Source organism: Podarcis pityusensis (assembly GCF_964106645.2).
Source record: "Podarcis pityusensis genome assembly, chromosome: 8".
In the NCBI taxonomy this organism is placed as follows: Eukaryota; Metazoa; Chordata; class Lepidosauria; order Squamata; family Lacertidae; genus Podarcis; species Podarcis pityusensis.
In genome coordinates, this window is record NC_138033.1 from 21518465 (window position 1) to 21530517 (window position 12053).

Genomic DNA, 12053 nt, shown 5'->3' on the forward strand with positions numbered 1-12053 from the left:
TAACGCAAGTGGGCAAAAGGAGACCTGTTCTTGGGATATATTACAGGTTTCGCTACACGCTTCATCAGTCTGAAAAGCTGCATGATACAAAATAGCACTCCAATTACACTGCCTTTGGGTGTAACACAGGGCTTTGTTGGGTAACAACATTATTATCAGTCTTCCAAAGAAGTAGGCACAGTCTGACCTTGTGTTGTTTGTATGTTATGTTCCGCTATGTATTTATTGACATAGTGAGCTAGAGAGGAAATAAGACGGTGACAGCAGTTGCATTTAAAAAAAATACCAAATTTATTAGGAGGCTGGTGGGAGGGGAAGTGCTTGTGTGTAGGGAGGGAGGGAGGGAGTACTTCCTATGGAACATTTGGCAGAACATAGTGTATGAATACCTGGCTGAACTGTCAAATATTTATACATGTATGAAGTCCTGCCTAGTGGCTACCCCTTGCTGCTTCATTCATTTGCAAACTTCCATACCAGAAGTGATAAATGCATGTAAAGACATCGAACATCTCTCCCTCTCCCTCCTTCCCTCTGCAACAGATTAATATTTCAAAGGATGATAGGAATGTAATGACAGAAACATACAGGAACATTTGCACATGCTGTACTTAGTGAATGAAAGCTTGGGGAGCGCCTGCTCCATTGAAGATGGAAACTCAAGCTGAACCAGTTGATAAGGTCAGGTTGGTAATGCTTAATGGGAGAAAAGAGGTTACCATCTTTTTCGCTCTATAAGATGCACCAGACCACAAGACGCACCTAGTTTTTGGAGGAGGAAAACAAGAAAAAAAATATTCTGAATCTCAGAAGCCAGAACCGCAAGAGGAATCGTTGCGCAGTGAAAGCAACAATCCCTCTTGCTGTTCTGGCTTCTGGGATAGCTGCGCAGCCTGCATTTGCTCCATAAGACGCACACACATTCCCCCTTACTTTTTAGGAGGGAAAAAGTGAGTCTTATAGAGCAAAAAATACAGTATTTTAGCACAAAGCTGTAGCAACTGCTGCCTTTCCACGCAGCCATTTTGAAGGTTTGTGGTTCTCTTTTCTTTCTATTTATGCTCACCAAAATCTTAAATGTATCCTGTTTATTTGTTTGTTTGTTTATTGTTTCAGAATTTTACATCCCATGATGGAACAGGGTGCAAAATTCAGCATCTAGAAGATATCAATAATTTTTTTTAAAAAGAAAAGGTTTCTAGTCCATATGAAACATGACTTTTAAAGCCATCTAGGTTGATGGCCACCACTGCCTCTCATGGGAATGAGTTCCTTAGTTTAGCTATGTATCGTATGAAGAATTCCTCTTTTCCCCTCTGTCCTAGATTTTCCAATGTTCAGCTTCCTTGGATGTTCACAAGTTCTAGAGTTATGAGAGAAGGAGAAAACCATTTTATCGACCCAACCTTCTCCATGTCATGTTTAATTTTATGAACTCTTATCATGTTGTCTCTTGCTTGCCTTTCCTCTAAGATGAAAACCTGACTGCCAGCTGTAAAACAGCCAATCTCTCCTGCTTACATGAAGCCTCTGGACATTTTATATATATATATAATAATTTTTATTGGTTTTTATACATATTTTCCAGCATAACATCTCATGAACATCAAATCAAATATTTGGCTATCACAGCCTAAGACTTCCTTCAACCCCGTCTAATGGTTTTCTAAAATCATTTCTAATTCTGCATTTTATGACTGTAATTATTGCTATAAATCCAAATCCTAAATAAACTTATACTTTAATCCCTTTTGCAGTAATTTGTATAATTCTCCTCACAAAACTTCTTGTAACCCTACAAGCAATGTCTATTGATTACAACTGTCTTTCAAATACATCATACGCTTCTTCCAGTCCTTCAGGAACATCTGGTCCTGCCTGTTCCAAATTGAAGCCTCTGGGCATTGTCATCAGTGAACCCTATAAGATTCTCTCTCCCTAAACTGCCCCTCACTTCTATTAATGGGTGAGCGATGAACATGTAAGCAGAAAGAGCCTTTCCACCGTGCTCAAATACAGCTGCTTCAAGCCATTCGAAACCCAGAAACTAGAACATAGCAATAGGTGTGGAAATACTACTAGCAGTAATAGTAGCAGTAGTATAAACACACGGCGTCATATGCAAACCATACCCCCTACTTGGGTTGGCCAAAATAAACTATCCCATGAAAACATCCAGCTGAAATAATATTCTGACACACTGAACAGCATAGAAAGCAAACCAGAGTTCAAGGAGAAGTGTTTCTGGTGTGACCACTAATGGGCATTCTTGTTACTTTGGAACATTTCTGTGGAATCCTAGAACTTGCTTGATGAGATACCACCAGTTATGATGGTGGGCAGGGGTGGCCTCTCCCATTTTGCCACGTGAGGCAAAACTGGAAGGTGCTGACCCTCCTTCCCACCCCCTGGAGCCTTGCTTATTGGATTTGTATGGCTGCAGAAGCTGGTTCCAGGTTCTGAGGAGATCTTGCAAGAGGTCTGTGAGATCTCATCAAAACCCGGAACCCACCGTTGATTCTCCTCCTTTCTCTGGTGATGGCTGCAGTGGGTGGTGCCCCCCACCACAGGAAAAGTGAGGAGAAGCATTTGTGGCAGCCATGGTAACTCCCAGCAAGATATTGGAAGAGCCCCACAAGATCTTTCATGAAGCCACAAGAGCTTTTCCATACTTCTCCAGTGATGGTGGTCCAGTCCCCTAATGGGGTGCTGCCCATTGGATTCCGCCACCTGAGGCAGCTGCCTCAGGCTATCTGATGGATGGGCTGGCACTGAAGAGTGGCCATTGCCTAGTCGCACAGCACATGCTGTGTGCATGGTAGGTTTTGGATTCAGTCCCTGGCATCTTCAACAAGGACTGAGAAAGACCCACATGTAGACCCCAGAAAGCTTCTGCCAGTCAGAGTAGAGGACATTGGCTGAAGGGATAAACAGTCTGACCTGTTTTTTGGCAGATTTCTACCAAATCTTCAAAGTCTCCCCAACGTGTATGAACATAGGCTGCTTCTTATCAAATCAACTTGGAGGGTTTTGGTTTTTTAAAAAGTCTAGACCAACTGATGTAGGATAAGTCAAAATACTGGGATCAAATGCAGGAGAAGGATAAAGGCTGTATTTATATGTTGGGTGGAGGGAAGGAATTGGATTTGGATGAGGAAAGAGTCAGCAGGGAACCTGAAGTGAATTCTCAGAATTCTGCATGTTAGAACACCAAGACTATGTTATGACACCCAGGGGGGATTTCTCTCAGAAATGTCTGAGAGAAATCATTCTGTTTTGAAAGAAAGTACACATTCTGCATTTATAGTACTGTGTAAATGTGTGTGTCTGTGTTTCCTACCACTGTGAAGCAGGGTTCTTAAAAAAATTAAAATAATAAAAAATAAAAGTATCTAGTCAAATTGGAAGACTGGAGAGAGCATAGATAAAGAGAATAAATTAAACATGACTATATTATCATAGGTTCCCTGACTGAAAAGCATTCTTGAAAAAGAAAAGAAAGCCCACAAACTTTAAGCACATGAGCAGTTAAAATATTCCATATTCCAAGGTGAGAGGAAGAGAATATGAATTGGCTCCATATTCCTGAGTCAATTTGTGGCACAGTGTTTGTAATGCAAAATGCTCCCAGCAATATAGACTCCAGTAACGAGTTCATACTTTCAAAGAAGTGGTGAAAAATGCCTGAGTATTTCAGTATAGAATGAAAAAGGGTGGATTTCCTCCACGGTGAGATCTAGGAATCCCTTGTTTTTAGTAAAGTAAAAATAAAGTAAAAATCCCTTGTTATTTTTTGCAGAAGCAGACTAAGAACATGCCACCAACTATTTTAAAAGGGGTTCTGGGAAGGTGCCAGCAGATTCACAATTACTGCACTGAAAATATTTTCTTTCCCCACCTATTAAATTTTATTGACTATTTCAAGGAAAACAACATCACAATAGGAAATCAGCCTCAACTTCTTTTTTCCAGAGTGGAAAAGTGGGGGGAAGTAAAGAAAAAGAAAGGACACATACACATATCTAGTCAACTATATAGTATAAACTGAGTCATAGCACCATAGCAAAATCAAAATTTTTGTTATAGAGTCTGCAGCAAATGCACTGTATTGGAAAGCAGGGCCCTACAACTGCTTTGAATGATGCCTGAAATCCGAACCAAAGCAGTCCTGGTCCAAAGTTGGTCGAGGCAGCTCAGGATCGATCCAAAATGGCTCAGATTGTTCAAATCTCTCTGGAGCACTTTGTTCTAATCCAGAGCTTGAAAGCAAGACGGCAAATCTCACAAGTGTTGCAAAGTAACATCATATACAGTACAGTATGGGTAGGCAAACTAAGGCCCAGGGGCCTAATCTGGCCCAATCGCCTTCTCAGTCCTGTCTGTGGACGGTCTGGGAATCAGTGTGTTTTACATGAGCAGAATGTGCCCTTTTATTTAAAATGCATCTCTGGGTTATTTGTGGGGCCTGCCTGATGTTTTTACATGAGTAGAATGTGTGCTTTTATTTAAAATGCATCTCTGGGTTATTTGTGGGGCCTGCCTGATGTTTTTACATGAGTAGAATGTGTGCTTTTATTTAAAATGCATCTCTGGGTTATTTGTGGGGCAGAGGAATTCGTTCATTCCCCCTCCAATATAGTCCGGCCCCCCACAGGGTCTGAGGGACAGTGGACCAGCCCCCTGCTGAAAAAGTTTGCTGACCCATGATATATAGTAAGGAGAACACCAGAGTGGGCAGAGGGGAGCTGGATTTACTCTCTGAGAAACCAAGCTTCCAATCCAGGATTAGATTCTCACCCAACACTCTCCAGTCACAGGGATTAGGGGAAGGAATAGTGAAGCGTTAAAACTAGCACCTCTCTCTCTCTCTCTCTCTCTCTCTCTCTCTCTCTGCCTTCACTCTTTTGTAAGGTCTCTCAACATTAGAAAAAGTTTGGTGGCATTTGTTCTCCTTGCCTTCTGTTTATTATGCAGTACCCAACCCAGCCTTTTTATATACATAGCCAAGGGGATGCAGGTGGTGCTGTGGTCTAAACCACTGAGCTGCTTGGGCTTGCCAATCAGAAGGTCAGCAGTTTGAATCCCTGCGACGGAGTGAGCTCCTGTTGGTTTGCCCCAGCTCCTGCTAACCTAGCAGTTTAAAACCAGTGCAAGTAGATAAATAGGTACCGCTGCAGCAGGAAGGTAAATGTGTTTCTATGCGCTCTGGTTTCCGTCACGCTGTTCCATTGCTCCAGAAGCAGTTTAGTCATGCTGGCCACATGACCCGGAAAGCTGTCTGGATCCAAACACCAGCTCTCTCGGCCTGAAGCGAGATGAGAGCCACAACCCCATAGTTGTCTTTGACTGGACTTAAACGTTCAGGAGTCCTTTACCTTACCTTTTTACCTTATATACATAGCCATTTGTTTTCTTTCATTTCACAATTAATCCTAGTTCCATCTTGATTCTGAGCATAAGATTCCTGCATTGCAGTGAGTTGGACTAGATGGCCCTCGTGATCCATTCCAGCTGTTTCTATGAGTTGTTCAGTTCAGGGCTAGCCTGCCCATGAATCCCAACAAGGTGGTGCCCCCCCGGACACCCCACCCGCTGCCACCCGGTATTGCCTGGGGAGGGGCAGCTTACCATCCCCATGGCAAAATGGGATAGGCTGCCACTGATTCAGCTTGATTATTTTATCCTCCATTTCACATCAGTACCCAGAAGGATGCTCACAAGCCAACATATCAACATGACAGAATGTGGCGGGTCTGTGACGACTGACTTTGTTTGTACAGTGGTACCTCGGGTCACAGACGCTTCAGGTTACAAACGCTTCAGGTTACAGACTCCGCTAACCCAGAAATAGTACCTTGGGTTAAGAACTTTGCTTCAGGATGAGAACAGAAATCGCATGGCGGTGGCGCGACAGCAGTGGGAGGCCCCATTAGCTAAAGTGGTACCTCAGGTTAAGAACAGTTTCAGGTTAAGAACGGACCTCCAGAATGAATTAAGTTCTTAACCCGAGGTACCACTGTATTATGTTCAAATAAAATCTTATTGAATAACAGAGTTATGATTTCCAGAGAGGTTTAACAGTCAACCCCTCTCCCATATTGTAGCTCTGTGCTGGGTATAGTGGTCTCTTCACAACTCTTTTGCCCACAACTCTTTTGCCCACAGAAAGTCCTGGCGTCAATTGCTGGCATTTCCACTTAGAAGGTGATGGGAAAGACCTCTCTGCCTGAGAGACCCCTGAGAACTGCTGTCAGTCAGAGTAAGCGATACTAGGCTATATGAACGAATAATCTGACCTGCTCTAAGCCCGCTTCCTATGTTCCTAATGGATTTATATTGAGAGAGGCATTTGGACTTTTTCTTGTGGGATTTCCACATGCCTGAGTAATGGAAAACCAAACATCACTGAAAGCTTACTACTTCCATTGCCCTTTGGTTGTGCAGGTCTGACAAGTTATTTTATGCACAATCATGACTTTCTATGGCTTATTTAGTAAATCTGTCAAGGGGAGTTTGGTTGTTCAGGAAGCATAGGAAAGCATAGTCATTGTAGTTCTCAAACTTCCTCCCCAGAGTTTCCTAGAAGTTACACTTCAAGGAGAGTGGGCAGCTAAAACCAACAGCATTCTAGCATTTTAAGAAGATTTCTGGTACCATAGGAATGCTGATAGTATAACACATGAGTAGGCAAACTAGGGTCTGGGGGCCAAATCCAGCCCAATTACCTTCTAAATCCAGCCTGTGGATGGTCTGGGAATCAGTACATGAGTAGAATGTGTGCTTTTATTTAAAATGAATCTCTGGGTTATTTGTGGGGCATAGGAATTCGTTCATTTCCCCCCCTTCAAAATATAGTCTTGCCCCCCACAAGGTCTGAAGGACAGTGGACAGTGGCCCCCTGCTGAGAAAGTTTGCTGACCCCTGGATAACAGCAAGGCTGTTACTCTGAGTTATGGCTGTATCCCCTCTCCCCCTCAATGGAAAACATAAGTGAAAGTTAGGTTTAAAATAACCCAAATTCTTTTAAAAGAGATTTTTCTTACTCATGAATAGAAAGATTGGTATAAAATGTATGAGGCATGTTGACACTCAACAAGTGTAGAATCTGTTCACACAAATAGTTGAACTGTACAAATCAACATGTGTACACCCTTTCACACAGACACGTGTGCATGTGTAGAGACAGCTTGTACATGTGTAAAGAGTAGCGTGTGAACAAACCTTTGGTGTCAGTCATATTAGTCTAGTTATCAGGGTAGGTGTTCACAAACTCTGTAAGCTCTCTGTGGATTTTAGCCGCTTATGGTTAGATTTCTGAACAATCCACTATCAGGCAGAAGTTATCCTTAAGCTTAGCCAAAAGACTAACTGCAATTATCATTACTTCCCATAATTCAGGGTCAGTGTTATGAGAGAACATTGATGAAAACTGTTTTATGTTCTTATAATCTGGTGCCTGAACTGTGGACAGAAAGAAGTTCTTCATGAACATCTTGGCTGCTCTCCAAAGATGCATATAGAGGTCTAAAAATGGCTGAGAGAAGGAACATGTATGAAAAGAGGCGAAAAAGCCCCAATTCAGTTCCACAAGCTCCCAAACATGTAATTGGCACCATGAGAAATGCATATTTTATTGGGAGCTGTGCTGTGTTTTCTGCTTGGGAACATAGGAAGCTGCGTTACACTGAGTCAGAACAATTGATCCATTCAGTTCAGCATTGTCTATACTGACCAGAATCAGCTGGGTTTCTCCCAGCCCTACCTGGGGATCCCAGGGATTGAACCTGGAACCTCCTTCATGCAAGGCAGATGTTCTACAACTGAGCTATGGCCCATCCCATAAACTTCTCAGTCAAGTGTAGACAATACTGAACTTGATAAACCAATGGTCAGATGTGGGGAAAAGCATCATCCAGGGATGCGGGTGGCATTGTGGTGTAAACCACCAAGCCTCTTGGGCTTGCTGATCGGAAGGTCACTGGTTCAAATCCCCACAATGGAGTGAGCTCCCATTGCTCTGTCCCAGCTCCTGTCAACATAGCAGTTCGAAAGCACACCAGTGCATGTAGATAAATAGGTACTGCTGCGGCAGGAAGCTCAACAGCATTTCCGTGTGCTCTCATTTCCATCATGATGTTCCGTTGTGCCAGAAATGCTGGTCACATGACCTGGAAAACTGTCAATGGACAAACGCCGGCTCCCTTGGCCTGAAGCAAGATGAGTGCCGCAACCCCATAGTCGCCTTTGATTGGACTTAACCGTCCAGCTGTCTTTTACCTTTTTACCTAAAGCATCATCCTGTAGGCTGGGCTAAATTGACAAGGATAATTCTTCAGCTCTTTCACTCAGCTTGAAACCAGCTTTTTTGCTCTGACAACATTTTAGGGGGTAGCTGCAATTCTTTTGTGGGAAGAGTATCAGAGTACCCCCTCCCAATTTCTTTCCCCTGTAATTTCTTTTCTGGTATTTTTGGATTTGGCTGCCACCATTAAAACAGGGGAGGGGAGCTGGATTTGGCCAGTGGGGACTGAAAAGTCAGTCAAACCCATAGTAGGGCAGTATCAACCCAAATGTTACAAAATGGCAAGCAAGCCTTTGAGTTTATTTCATCCTGTGACATTTTGGCACATACTAATACCATTATTGCCCTGCTGTGGATTTGGATTTTTTAAATTCCTGATGGATCAACACTGCTCCCTCTGGCTTGTTTTTTTTTTTTTGTCAGAGGAGCTCAGTGCTTTGTTTTTGTTTTGTTTTTTTAAAATGTGGTTTTACTGTTAATAGTCCCTAACCCAGTTTTATTTAAGTTTTCCTGTAAAATAAATCTTAATTCAGAAGCCCTGTCTACAGAAACTCCTCTTCTGGATTGGGGGTGGGGTGGGGAATGCAAGGGAGAAACTATATGCTTTCAATATTTCCACATAGCTGTGGTTGAAGTTGTAGGGTGGGCCAGGACTGTTAGGTTTCCTGCCCCCCTGGGACCAGGTGTCAAACTTCACTGACACTCAGGCATGAAAATTGCTCTGGTGGTTTGGCTCAACTCCAGACAGTTGCATGTCCCATTCATGAAGCCACATGCAGAGATCTGCTTCGCTGTGAGAGAGGTTCCTGGGAGGCATTACTGATAAATACTAAGGCACATCCTGAGAGGTTCCTTAGCACTTGGTGATGGGTAAAGGCATTGATTGCAATAAAGGTGTCTGGACCAACGTAGGCAGTAGAGGCTCGTCCACTGGCGTGATTCCACATCACTTCCACATCAATCTCATTCTGCCCTTAGCTAGCCCTCACCTGCCTGACTTCTTACTTACAACCAGTCCAGTGGGTGACTCTACCTGTCCTGAGCTCTGGTTCCACCTAGTGTTGGTCTCTCTGCCTTCCACCCTACTACTCCCAATGGCCACCAGCCACCACTGAAATCAGGGATAAGGAAACCATGGTCCTCCTGCTGTTGCCGGACTACAATTCTCATCATCCCTGGTGATTGTCCATGCTGTTTGGGGCTGATGGGAGTTTGAGTCCAGCTGGGTCTGGAGGTCTTCAGCTTTCTCATCCTTGCAGTAAACTTTTAAACCACACAGTGTTGTAGTCTCACTGCTGAGCAACAATATGTAGTGCCCAGTGGCGTGGGAGGCCAATCAACAAGAAGAGTCTCTGAGGTCTACTTGCCTGGAGGTAGAGTCAGTATCCAAAGTCAGGTCCAGTCCTAGGGTTGGGCAAACAGCAATCCATGTGGTAAGATGGTCCAGGGGTCAGGGAATCCAATGATCATGGGGTCAAGGGTCAAGATGAACAGGAAGAAACAAGATAGCTCTGCACTCCAGTAGGTGCAGAATGCCGCGACAAGACTCATTATGGGGTCTTCACCGCGGGATCACATTCATCCAGTGCTATACCAGCTGTACTGGCTCCCGGTGGACTACAGGATCAGGTTTAAGGTGCTGGTTTTAATCTTTAAAGTCCTATATGGCCTAGGACCTTCGTACCTACGTGACCACCTCTCCTGGTACGCCCCATGGAGGACCTTACAGTCTGCAAATAACAACACCTTGGAGATCCTGGGCCTCAGAGAGATTAGGTTGGCCTCGACCAGGGCCAGGGCCTTTTCGGCCTTGGCACCGGGCTGGTGGAAAGCTCTGCCACAAGAGTTCAGGGCCCTGCAGGATTTGACATATTTCCACAGGGCCTGCAAGACAGAGTTGTTCTGCCAGGCCTTTGGTCAGGGCTAAGCCTGACTCCCCTTTTCTTTTTGTATAAGAACTAATATGAAAGAGGCCTCCCAGCATTCTCATAGGCCCATATAAGATCAACGTAAACAGTTGGGCCGATGAGCACTTACTGTTCCCAACCCTAACCCTGTGGAAAGCCATCTAATTAGACTTTAGTTTGATTTTGACCTGTTTTTAGGAGGTAATTTAATTATTGTTTGATTTTATACTCATATCTGATGTCTTCTAAAAGTCTGGTGGTTTTTTCTCTCTTTCACATGTGGTGGGAGGGCGTTCTACAGGGCGGGTGCCACTACCGAGAAGGCCTTCTGCCTGGTTCCCTGTATCTTGGCTTCTCGCAGTGAGGGAACCTCCAGAAGGCCCTCGGTGCTGGACCTCAGTATTCTAAGCACAGGATGGCTGTGTCTGAGTTCACATCTTGTTTCAGAAAGTGGAAATAAGCTAGGCTCACATTAAAATATGAATGGAACTGAATTTCTCCCACATCCCTGAAGATGATAAACTGCTAGGCTTTTAAACAGTCTCCTTGACTCCTGTTCCTGTTGCTTTTTATTGTTTATTTTTGTCAGTTCAACTGTTGTGATGTTGTTTTAAAATGATATGCTGTTAACCATCTTGGGCTATTTTATAAGGAAGGCAGAATATAAAAATTAAAAATAAAGGAAGGAAAGAATGGAAATAACTTTTTTTGGGGGGGGGGCTCTTTGATATCCATTAAAAAGACTAGAATCCCCATTCTTCAAAAAGTATAACCTTCCATGAGAAAATAGTGCCTCTCTTTTTGTGCTGTCTTTCCCCACAAAGTAAAAATAAAACATGGCAAATCTATAGAGCTTATATTAAGATTCTGAAAAGAAGCTTTACCCTAAGTAGAACATGTGCTCTGGTATTGCCCCATCACCTGGTCAAAGCTGCTACTGCAGCTGCAATTTTGGAATCACAAATCCCAACGCATAAGAATGAAAGCTGTAAATCATCACCAAGGGAGTGTATTGAGACAACCAGATGAAATTGTCATGGTTAAGGAGCTACAAATCCTTATCATCCTTTGTGATGAAGCAAAGGCTTAAACTCCTTCCTCCCTATATTATCTCCCTGTTTTGCTTTTAATCATGTATGCAAGGACTAAAAACATGCATAATGTCACATCTAAAAGGGTAAAGGGACCCCTGACCATTAGGTCCAGTCGTGGCCAACTCTGGGGTTGCGGTGCTCATCTTGCTTTATTGGCCGAGGGAGCTGGCATACAGGGAGCTGGCCGAGGGAGCTGGTCATGTGGCCAGCATGACTAAGCTGCTTCTGGAGATCCAGAGCAGTGCACGGAAACGCCATTTACCTTCCCGCCAGAGCGGTACCTATTTATCTACTTGCACTTTGACGTGCTTTCGAACTGCTAGGTTGGCAGGAAATGTCACATCTAGTTTGGTCCTTATTTACATATTAAGGTAGATTTTCCTATGCTATATTGTAATGATCAGCATACCATTATATACAGGGAGCTGTGTAAATGCAATCAGGATGTTGATTTTGGCCAATCAATTAGCTTGTACATCTTATTCAATGGTGCTACCAGCTGGCACCCCAGCCCAATGAAGGCATTCAGTAAATGGTTTTGAATTTCACAATCGAAGTAAATGGCAATTGCAGGTCACTTTGTATTACAGGTCTAATTGCTGGCAACAGAAGCCTTGCATCCGTCTTTCGAGTATCAAAGTTGACTTGGAGAAATGGAACACCAAATTGGGTTCCCTTGATGAATGGGCAGTTAATTTGCATGATGGGAGGGCGTACTATCACAGTGAAGTCAAGGTGCTCCAGTAGGTG